Raw genomic sequence first — 12,482 nt, forward strand, 5'->3', positions numbered from 1 at the left:
AAAAAGCAACAATAATGAAAACACTAAACAACAATTCTGAAACAGTTCCAATGTCAGAACACCGAGGAAGCTTGAACGTAACGCTGTGTTTTCTGTAGCGTTATTAAGGCATCATGTAGCTTTACTTTAAAAGCTTACTCCATAGCAATACTGTATGAGAAATAACGCGTAAGAAAGTTGTTTTATGAGTCAGCTGTTTTATTCATAATTTTATTTATTTATTTACAATATAATATCAGTATACAAATAAAAATAGATAAGAAAAAATAAAAACACCAATATTTACAATAACTTAATGTCAAAGTGTTTAGACTAACGGACTAATTTCGATTGGCCAGATCTATATGGGTATTCTTACACATGTTGGTAATTCTACATGTTGTAGCAATTCAGGTAGAACAAGGAGAAGATTTGGAAGTGAAAACTAGAGAACGATGTACACTAGGTCAGACTTGGTTTACTAAATATAGAGACTAAATACTATTTTGCATTTTAGTTGACGCAGTCGAATGTATTGATAGATGCAGAACAGACAGTTATGATTCCTGTAACACTATATCGTGTTATAGGAATATGGACAGTCGTTCTTCAAGAATTCGTTAATTATCTCTTAGACAGAGATAAACTATGATAAAACGATGAATAAAAATGTTCATGCTTACGTAATACCTTCGTGAAAATATTCAATGATTCCAACACACAGTGAGCAATTTTCTTCATTGCATGGTTGCCGAAATATCCATCTTCAGTTATTGTGTTGATATTACTGCCAAGAGCACTGAAATGATTAAGTAAGATTTTTTACGACTAGGGCAAAACTGGTTCAAGCCCTTCTCACCACTTCATTTGTGCAGTTCATAAAGGCAGGATTATTGGTTAGTTTTGTAATGTGACTCATCAATAATTTCAATTTTTAGAATAGTTCTAAGAATATAAATAATCTTCAATTAATATCAAACGGTTTCAGAAATTGCTCTAACAATCTTATCATTCTATGTAAATTAGAGAATATAATTAAATTTCATTCAATTAAAAGTTGATAAATAATGTTTCTTTCTCCAAGAATCATACTTTTTTGTGTCAATTCTTTTTGATTCTTCTGACCTCATTTGGCTCTTCGGTTCCAGAGAAATAAGAAACTGGGAAGCTTTGAGTATGCACTAAATCGGCCAAGTAGAAAGTTTGCCATTTTTAACTTAACAAAAAATACGATATGTAAGATCTTCATTCTTTGAGATAAGTACACTGATACACATATATTACTATTACACTGCCACTAAAATGATACACTTCAAATAAAGAAGTAACTGACAAGAAGTGACTATTTCTGAACACAAATTTATTACTGCAAGGAAATCACTGAAATTATTTGGTCTGTAAGTAATGAAGACTATGGCATAATGAACTATTAGATACAGACGATACAAAATATGGTGTGAACACATTGAGTGAATTATTAATAAAAATTAGTAAAGAGAAGTAGATGGAAAGATTATTCTAAATGATTAGCTTTCACCAAGTATTTAAACTTGGTGTAAGCTAGAACACTAAATTCAAGTTACATTTGCAAAATTTGATGTACTTTTGTCTTGTAGTTGAAACTTAAACCAATGTCCGTGTGGACAAGTAAAAATACTCGCTGCTTGTAAGAAAACTGAGAAACACGTTTTTAAAAACAAAGGAAAAGGAGGTGTATTTGTTGGAGACGATAAAGGAGGTACAGAGATAGCATATAATAAAAGCAAAATGTTAGGATACAGAGAAAGTCTAAGCCCAGACTAGAAGGTTTTCACATATGAAGTCCCACTATAGCAGGAAAAGTACTGAAAGCCAGTAGATTCCAAGATAACAATTGCAAAAATGCTTTCTCTTTATAAAGGAATTTGTGAGAACGATTCCTACACTATAGAATGTATAAAATATTTTTACAAACTGAAAAAAACCATTGTCAATTTAACATGTCCTACAAATGTTGTGGTTCTGATTTCTGATATAACGCCGGAATTAGAAAGTAAGTACCCATTTTGAAAAGAAGATTATAACGCAGCAAAACTAAGAGATATGGTAATACAATAAAAGAAAAAGATGTGTGTCGTACGCTTGATCTTCGGTGTGTATTACAAATCTCCACCGAGCAAGTACATAACAAGTACACTTGTGTAAACACATATATAAATTCTTCCTGGCACAATTACAGAACTGGCTTTATTTTCTGATACTTGTATTGGTCAGTATAGAATGCAAAATATAAGTGCTCTGCTTCTGTACCTATTGCAGAAATATCATAAAATTATGATTGCACAGCAAAAATGTCTCGAAACTGGTCGTAGCTAGATGGAAGAAGACATAATGTATATCATTTTTCGTTAAAAATGTTTCACGTGGCCAGAATATGTATGTCCAATACGTAGGCCTATAGCGTAATTAATAGAACTAACATTTTTCAGTTTTCTTGATAAGGTCACCATTCAAAATTATTGATTTTATATCATGTAATAAAACATCTAATATAAAAAAAAATATCTAAAACAAGCTAAAAGATGCCTTTGTCAGAATGTGACTGCTTGCACTACAATAAGGAAAATATCCTGGTAAGATAGCTGATATGGCGCTACGTTTGTCCAATAAGCCTTAAAGAGACCATGACTAACTAACATTAGGAAAAGGTAAAAATCATTCTATGTATAAAGAATGTTATTATTATTATTACAAGAATACAGCTCCTATAGAAGATCTAAAAAATACTTTTCAGGAAGTACCTAATAATTTTAAACTTTTTGCAGAAAAGCTAACTTTCATACAACGGTAATCATTTTGTACATATTTCCTTTCAATAATTCAGTAACTAAATTATAATAGTTATTATACAGTTACATAGTTTATTAAACGAGTGTCACGTCCTTTTATAAAAATCAATTCCACCATTTCCTTGTATGTGTTTTCGATTTCGCTTTAGAATGCCTCTATAGAATAGAAGTCTATAGAATATCTGGCCCACAAATTTAGCTTTCTATAGTACTGTCCTTATCCCTAGTGTTGATGTTTTGAAATGATGAAGCAATCTATTTATTGCTTTTCAATCTATCTAAAAAAATGAGCCTTTAACCTTTGCGTACTCATTTTTGTTAAATTTAAAGCACTTTTTCTATACCTATTCTATAAATACTGAGCTTGAGCTATTGTTTCTACTTTCTTGTACTATCTTTTCACAGTTATTTCTCTTTTTGAATTGTAAGATTCTGTCTCCAATATTTGAACCCAGTTTGTACTCATTTTACAATTCTAGGAAATCAGCAAAAATAAACCTTTTGTATGCTTAATTGAAACGTAATGCTTAATTTTATGCGATTTTTGGTAGTATTCTTTTTCTCATATAATCCTTCAAACAATTCCATAAAACGTACTTGGGATCCGTTCGGTTATTTTATATTTTATTTTATTCACAAAATCCTGTATTTTATCTAAACCAGACAGGACGTAGCAGATTAAAATATTGGAACCTTTCCTCTACTTATTATTTGCTATTTTTGCGAGTCTACTTTTCCTTTGTTCTTTCCATTTTTTTATATTCCAAAATTTTGGCAAAATTTAGGTTAAATTTTGTGTTCATTGTTTAATAATACATTTCATATACTCTCATTTATATTTCTCCCCAAGATTATTCCCAGCACGGTACTATAGTGTACAACATAAATCAAAGACATTGGTATCCACTTCCACAATCACCATAAAGCTACTTCTAATCTGTTTAATTACTACTATAACAATATCCAACCCTTTCATGTTTGTTATGCTATTTTGATGTCTAATTCTTCTAGTTCTTCCTTTTGTATATATTTTCTTACTAACTTTATTTATCTCGGTCTTTAATTTCTAATTTTTAATATTAGTTAAAATTGAATACCTCCTTCCTAATCTTTACTCAGTTAATGTAATCTGTTTTATATTTGCTCTCCTTTATCTGTGTAAGTTATTTTGCTCTCAGAGACTGTATTACAGACCGCACTCTCTGAAATCAAGAGTTAAATAAGTCGAATTTGTTGTTTTCACATTATTTTTGAGCAGTTATGAAAGTGTTTCTTTTAAACCATTTTTCTCAGCCACTGTATGTACAAGCAACAAAGTTGAAAATTTGTATAATTACTCTTCAAATGTCGTCAAATGAAACGCAATTAGTTATATCGCTCTTTCTTAAACAAGTGCTCAATAATTAAATTACTAATCATCACTGTTCAATTGCAAAAAATCTAAAATTTGAAATGGAACGACGATATGTTATTATTCTATCAAATAGAAAATTTAATTCACTACAACTTAATTAGAAACGGCTCTATATCTTTGACAGTTTCCAATGTATTACCGAATTGATCAAAATCATGCGTGAAGTGTCAGAAATTGATTGTTTTTGTGATGGATTTGGCCACGAAAATATTAACATTGTATTGTTGTTGTTCTTATTGGTGCATTTTGCTACAATTGACGAATTATAAAAGCCAGTAAGATAGGTAGATAGTACATCAATAAATACAAATTTTTAATTAAAAATGTGTAAATAATAACGTTGAAATATTAAATTTCCACGTGATTTCTTTCTCTCTTTATACACGCAATATTTCAGTTATTAATTTCGCGGAATATGTTTCTTAGCATTGCAGGAGATATGTTTCCAGGACATTCCCTTATATCCCGAAATAGTCTTGATCTAGAATTAATGAGTTTGTAGATTATGGAGCTATCACATTAGTGACTCATGCTTCTTGTAAGGTTGGAATTGTTGACGTAGCGATGCTATAAAGTTACTTAGATGATCTAATATATCATTGTAATCTGCAAATAACACAACCATTTTTAATTCAATAAATAAATAATTGTCGACTAAAATATTTATTATCATGGGCGACTCCGTATCGTAGGCATTATGTTTCGTTTTACAATCTATTTCTTTCTTCTTCTTTTTGCAGCGTTAAAAAAATTATATAATTAATTCTAATAATTGAAGTAATCAAATATTAAACGTTAAAATTTAAAAGAAAAATATTTATTGATGTATCCAATGTAGTTTCTTTATCATTTAAATACTGTCCAAATATTGAATAGAACCTTATGTTATTTATGCAACAATTGTAATGGCGTGTAGTTAATCTTATTTTCAATAATACATCTCCTTGCTCGCCATTATAGGTGGAATTAGATTTCCTTTGAAATGACGGGGTACAAGTGGAGTAGGACTACTTGAGATCCCGGCCAGGGTTAAATTGTTGGATTGGGGGACTTTTCCAAAATAAACGCGTTGAATTCAAGAAGATTTAATAGATTAAAATTAATGCATTATTAAAACATTATAACTGTAATTACGTTATTTGAGATTTTCATTTTAATTACTCGAACAAGCAATTTTCTGTTACGTCAAGTCGAGAACGTTATTAAAACCATTGTTAAGATTCATGACATCAAGCGATTTACGGCGAGAAATTAATATTCGCAAAACTAATAACCACGAGCACACAGTGTGCAATAGGTGCAATGGGGCATTGTCTCATAACTAATAACGAACAAGACTTGGAAACGTTTATTATGGTATAAGCTTAGAGTTTATGATTTTACCATATTGAAACTTTAACTAAATTCAATTTCAGATATTTTAAAATTTTCTACGATATCCTTTGCGGTGGGATAATCGAAATTTGTCGACTCCTTGACATGTTCGTGAGAGTTTTATTAAAAAGGTGAACCCAAATTTTCTGACACTTTAATTTGTTTCATAAAGTTTACTTTGTAAAAAATTTAAAATAATATTTGAAGTGAATAAAAAAAGTAATTAATTCGTAAATTTTTTGTGACACCTTTGCGTAGGAGTTGAAATAACCTTTTTTTGGGAGATGAGAGCATCCACCCTTTTATGATAATCCCCAATTACAAACAGGTCCCTAATGCCTTCTGAGGTCAACGTTCCATGTTTCAGAACCACCACCCTTATAACCTAAGGTTAAAGTTTTAAATGTAAATCTCCTCGTGCATTAACCCCGTTTAGTCGAGAACTATCGCGGACGAACTCGACGTCAATTAATTCAACAAATATATGTTCAAAAGACGTATATTACGATAAGGGAATGCGTTCCTAAACTCTCTCTCATGCCTTTCAACAAAGTTTCAGCAGAGAGTGAGTTTCCATTTGCCTGAAAATTCAACCTTCATATGCGAACAAAATGTATTCGCATATGCACATTCCTTGCATATATGAGTTTAGTTCCAACTTTGGAGAAAGACAATGAGTTTTCCATTTTCGGGCAAAGAGAAAGGCGCGATATAAATTTAATACAAGGCGAGTTGTCGTCGCGACGCTTCGGTCATCGTCGCTATAGCAACAAGTCTATTCGCAAACAGGAAGGACGCCTTCCGTTACCATGTCCTCATAAGGACTACTCGAGGAAATTGTGATTGATTTAGTACCGACGTTAGGATAAATATTTGTGGAGTTGGTTAGCCAATTGAATATCAACACTTTTGTTTACTTTTATCTATTATAAAAAGATTTCTCAGATATTGAATTAAAGAAAAATTAAACAAAGTATTTTAAATTTAATTATAATCATTTAGTTCATTGTTAAAGGAATTTAAAGATCAAATGTAATCCTCTCAACAATCTCGTATTATTCAGTCAAACATAATTAACTCGAACGTCACCTCGAGGGGTTTTCTCAAGCGTTACTTTACGTATTTCATGTTCTTTGAGAAAGAACAACGAAACAATTTGTGAGTAAATCGATCTAGATTAAGTAGACTTTGAAATTGGGCTCCCCAAGATGGAGAAGACATCTTTGTCGTTTTTCGGTTCATTAGATAAAGTAGTAAAGGAAGCAACGGCTCGAGTAGATTGCTATTTAAAATATAAATAAGGGTTGTAAAGTTTCACAGGTGTTAATTGGGTTTGTTTAGTTAATTTAATGAAATAAGACGAAACGAAGTGGTAGAGTATCGATCTTCGTCTCTAAGTCGGATTTAAAGTATTAAGTTGCTAGAAATCTGGAAGTCTAGACTACTCAACGGCCGACGTAAAATTATATGACGGTTTGAGGAAAGTGTTGGTGAAAGACGTAATTTATATGTATAGCGTCAAAGATTGCGACCTTATTGAGAGTATGCATACATTTTCGTACGCCACCTTTTACGACACGAACATTTAAAGTTATATATCGTTAAATTTATGGAAAACGTGAGAAATTGTATCCTCAATACAATAACCATTTACCCTAAATTATTATATTTGAAAAGGTTTTGCCCAACTTTTTGTTCCTGAAAATCTAAGCTTAAAGTTACCCTATTTAGAATTCAGAAAACGTAATGGTTCTAGTAGTCCCACAAAGTGGTTGGCGTTTCTTTTCCAAGAATACCGGAAGGTTTTGATCGATTGAATTTGCTTGTCGCTTGCGGATTTTACCACAAGTAACGGACTTTTAAGAAGGGTCTCCTACACGTAAAACTTCCATCTTACGAACCGCGCCTTAAATTTGTTATTACGAGGAACTATAGAATTCTTTTATTCTATTTGGGATGTCTTTGAGTCAATTTCCTATCTCCTTTTGAAGTTGGGACTTTTTCTATCTAAGACGTATAACTTGAAAACAAGAGGAGACAAATGATGTTCGTTTTGGTGGTATAAAGCTCATGGATGGAATGTTGAAATACTAGAGTTGATGATAGATTAAACCGCAAATTGACGTGTAATCCACTAGATAAATTTAATTTTGAACCATTTGATATAGTCGACTTATAAAATTACATTTATTAAATTCATTTAAGTTAAAATATTTATAATATAAATTAACGTAATAACAAGTAAAGTTGTTAAGTGATGTGAGAAATCCTTTTTGTATCATTTTATTATTTGAAAAACACACTTAATGAAACTTATCAGATAATATTTAATGTAAATATCGTGTTAACGATTTGAGTGCATCAGAATTATAACAGAACATCAATTTATTAACTGTTTGTTAACTGTCTTAACTACTTCCTATTCATCGCTCGCTGATAATGCGTGTTAAGGTTTAAATTATTTCCAAAGATTGGGACTCTGAGCTTCCCAAGTTGACACAAGGAATACGAAATTCTGGATTTGCGAAAATCTTGTCATTAACGAATGATTGAAACACCGGATAGGAAAACGAACACTAAAACTAGGATCACCTTGACAGTTCTATAAGTAAATTACGCGATAAGTCAACAAGTTTATAAAAATAGAATAACAAATAATTAGAAAACGAATCCTTTAATGCTGAATAACCTGATCTTTTTAAAATTTTCACAACATATGCATGAAACAAAAATCAGAGATCTAGAGTATTGCAGAAAGCGTTTTATTATTTTGTGATGGATATATTCCACCTTCTAAAAGTTCTAACACTGTATAACAAGGGAGGTGTCAGAAGTGTTTTCGAAAATATATTGCACAGCTCTAGAATACGTCAAAATATGTTTTTTTTTAATAAACATTTTTTTTATAGAATTTATATAGATCAACTTATAAACTCATAACATTTAAATTTCTGTACTAACAGTATCATTATTTTGCAATTTGTAAAAATAAAAAATTACGCTTTCTGTGATATCCGATGATGTTTCAAAGCTATCTAATAATTTCTAAATCTTTCTTGGGATTTCCTAAAGTTTAAAAAATAACGATGATTTTGTAAGTGTTTCTAACGATGTCCAAGTATTTCTAAAGTCGTATTCGGATTTCCACGGAATTTTCTTTTTTAATGTTGTTGACACGTTAATCACCGCAATGCAAACAATTTTTTTAAATTGTTCTGACCCATGATTCATATGAACCCATAAAAACATAAATTAAAAAGTTTAAAACTTTAGAATGCTTTATTTAATCATGCTGATGCTACCAATTTTGTTCCTTAAGCTGTTCCTTTACAAATATCTTAGTTTGTATCGTAACAGAAATTAATCAGTACGCTAATCAGCAGAAAAGATCTGCACTACAAATGTGAGATAGAATAAACAAATGCTAAGATACTAACTCTGAAGAAATTATGGTTTTCATAGGTAAATTATGGTTTCGTGTTCGTAAATTAACTGACTGTCGGTAGAAAAAAGATCTTTATTTAAACCAAGCAAAGTAAGTGGGGCTAACCTTACAGCCAACAATGTAAAACAGGTGATGTGGATACCTAAGTCAAACTACAAAAGTAAACTTACATTCTACCAAATACAATGGAAAAATGATCAGATTGAAATTACATCGTAATATAGGTAGTTCTAATAAGCGACAATGCTGTGATGCCTGAAAAAAGGGAAGAAGGCGGCTGATAACAGTACTAAATAAACTAATGGGAAATGTACCTATTGTGATAAAAATTGCTGGCAAATTGTTTCTAAACCTACCATATTTATATAGTGTCCCACGACGTGACTGCCATAGCTTGGGAATGTGGTGATTTCAAATCAAAAATGTCTAATGAACATACACCCAAAACGCTATCGTAACCGCTGTTGATTTAATTATTATTAAAAAGTCCAGGTGGCTGTGAATGATAACTTGTTATTTCGTAGGATTTGTCGGATAATATTGTTTACTGATGAAACCTCATTCACCCGAAGCGGCATCAATAACACCAGGAATTCACATTGTTGACACTTGAAAATCCACAACAAACTCGGAAATCCCATTTTCAAGATAGATTTTCGGTGAATGTTTTGTGTGGTATTATTGATGACCGCCTCATTGGTCCGTTTATAATCGAAGGACGTCTCACGGCCATTCGTTATTTACGTTTCATTGAAAATGATCTTCCAATATTACTGGATGATGTTCCTCTTAATGTAAGACTACGAATGTGGATTCAGCACGATGGCACACCTCCACACTTTGGTCGACAAGTAACAGAATTTCTTAATCAAAATTATACAAACCGGTGAATTGGAAGAGGTTCAGCAGTTCATGGGCCAGCAAGGTCACCAGACATTAATCCCTTAGATTACTTTTTATGGGGAAGACTGAAAAGTTTAGTTTATGCAAAAAATATTGAAAACAGAGAACAACTAGTAGCTAGAATTATGAATGCCGCAGAAACTATTTGTGCTGATTCTGAGACTGTTAGCATAGCTACCACTTCAATTCTAAGAAGAGCTAGACTATGTATATAGCAACTGGGTGGATATTTTAAGCAACTAATTCAATAAAGCTGTTTCTTTTTAAATGGTCTACTACTACTTATTACAAATTTCAAATGCTTGTAGCTCGTTTACGATAGCGTTTTGGTATGTTCATTAGACATTTTTGAGTTGAAATCATCCCAGCAACACACTCCCAAGTTATGGCAGTCACGTCGTGGGACACCCTGTATATTAGAATAATTTTATTATTTTAGTATTAATAATTCAGGTTGAAATAAAATAATAAATAAAAATAACTGTGAAGCTCGATTTTACAGCTTAAATTAATACATTATTCATTATAGATGATTTTGATGATGATTTTGTTACATATAAGTTGTTTCGTAATGAAACATTTTATAATTCACCTTATAATCAAGGGTTACAATCGAGAATGTTATGCATGGTTATGCCAACCTAAGTGAAATTTTCCAGGTGTTTTTCAATCACGTGGTATTACAGGAATTGCTCCATAAAACTCTTCATTGTATCAAGCAATACCTGCTCTTCTCATCGAATTGGTATTGACATTGATTAATGAAATATTACAAGGTTAAGATTTATGTTAGTATCTTAATAATATTAACGACTCATTTGTTTCGATCGAATACCATTACTCATGCTGTAATACTAAGATCGTTGTAATAAATTTATACACCTATTATTAAACCATGGCACGTCGCCCACATATGTTAAAGGAAGAGATGGGTCGCAACACCAAATAGTTTGCAAAGATAATCCAAACAAGAAACCCTGCCCTCCCAATGTTAAAAGAAATTGCTACAGTGTTGTTCTCATCCTATACGATGGGTCATTCAAGATCTCTTTAGGAACCTCCCAAGACTTCTCACATTTTTCCATAGTTAGTTAAAGTGTAACAACAATATAAATTTCTTTAATTTGTTATTCTAACGCGTAGCTTACCTGTATTTTTGTATTTCCTATAATTAATTAATGACTGTAGCCGCCAGTTACAGAGCTGTCATGAGCTATTTGTAAATTTGGAGCAAAACTTAATAAGTTAACAAATAAGGAAGACTTTTCTAAAATCGATACTAAAACACCGTTTGTTCCAAGAAGACAATAAATGTAGGGATGAACATGACACAGTCCTCGATTAAAAATACACATTGTTCATAAAATAACAATTTTCTTCAATAAGATTTTTTATAATTTTAAAGGTAATCTACAATGTTTTAAAATTTGTCAGATATTTCGATCCAATATTTCGTTTCAAAAATTGAAAGCCATTTTTCAAAACAGATATCTTCAATTAAAAATAGACGATATAATTGACAAAACGTTTATAAAACTTTTTCAATAAATCGATTTGGATTTTGCGAAAATAAAACGCAATCAATCTCATGATTGACATGTGAAACAGCAGATTTTTTATACATTTAGGTGTTGCTGTTAAGGGGCAGAGATGAAAGTAGGGAAACCGGAGTTTCAATCCAATATTAATACAAATCGAAAATACGTATTTTTTAAAATAATAAAGTTATAGCGTATAAAACATTAGATTTATTTAAATTACTTCAAAACCTTACAAATTTGAATCTTTTTTTTTGTTAGAATGTAGAACGATTATAATACATAATCAAAAAGACTTTGAAACTAAACTACTAAAAGTGCCAAGATTTCGACTTATTTTTAAAGAAATATCATCATTTTTAGAATATTAACATCCTAATAAAACTTTATAGTTGGTTTACTTTGTCTAATGGTTTTTTATAGTTTGAAAATTGTTTATTAGATTAGAGATCTGCTATCTTAACATAATCATCTCATAAGAACTAGAAGTACATATTAATCATTGATGAGATGATGGTATCATTGCATTTATAAAATTGAAGTCAAGACATGATATATGAGTTAGGTAAACAAGTGCGGAGAACAGCAATAAGGTGAAAATTTCCCTTTTGAATGCGGAATGTGAGTCGAAAGTATTGTATACAAGACTCCAATATAGCACTCCGTTTTATCGAAGATATCCGAACGAACAACCAGTTTGCAAAGTTCAGATTACATGATATATAGCAAACTACTTGTGTGTTCATATTCACGACGTAAGTAACATCTAAAGGTATTTCAATGAATGTCTGTGTAGGTTCTTTAGCATGGTTTATTTACTCAAACTATATATTTTTACTGAATTCTAAAATATGATTGCTAATTAAAAATTAATTATATTTTCCACGATTTTCAGAACAACGTTAGAAAGTTAGATGGTTGTACATCTGCTGAGTTTTTTATAGTACGAAGTGTTTCAATTAACTTTCTGTGATTTTTCTTCCTCGGGTGGTGTTGAGTCT

The 12,482-nt window shown here is 31.1% G+C and overlaps 1 protein-coding gene across 1 annotated transcript in view; it reads left to right on the top strand.

Moving 5' to 3' along the window:
- The window catches only part of LOC111413146 (probable G-protein coupled receptor B0563.6), a 37,800-nt gene that overhangs the window by 15,981 nt on the left and 9,337 nt on the right, over positions 1-12,482 (top strand). The gene's annotated exons all lie outside the window — the stretch shown is intronic.

The sequence above is a fragment of the Onthophagus taurus genome, chromosome 1 (genome assembly GCF_036711975.1).
Source record: "Onthophagus taurus isolate NC chromosome 1, IU_Otau_3.0, whole genome shotgun sequence".
In the NCBI taxonomy this organism is placed as follows: Eukaryota; Metazoa; Arthropoda; class Insecta; order Coleoptera; family Scarabaeidae; genus Onthophagus; species Onthophagus taurus.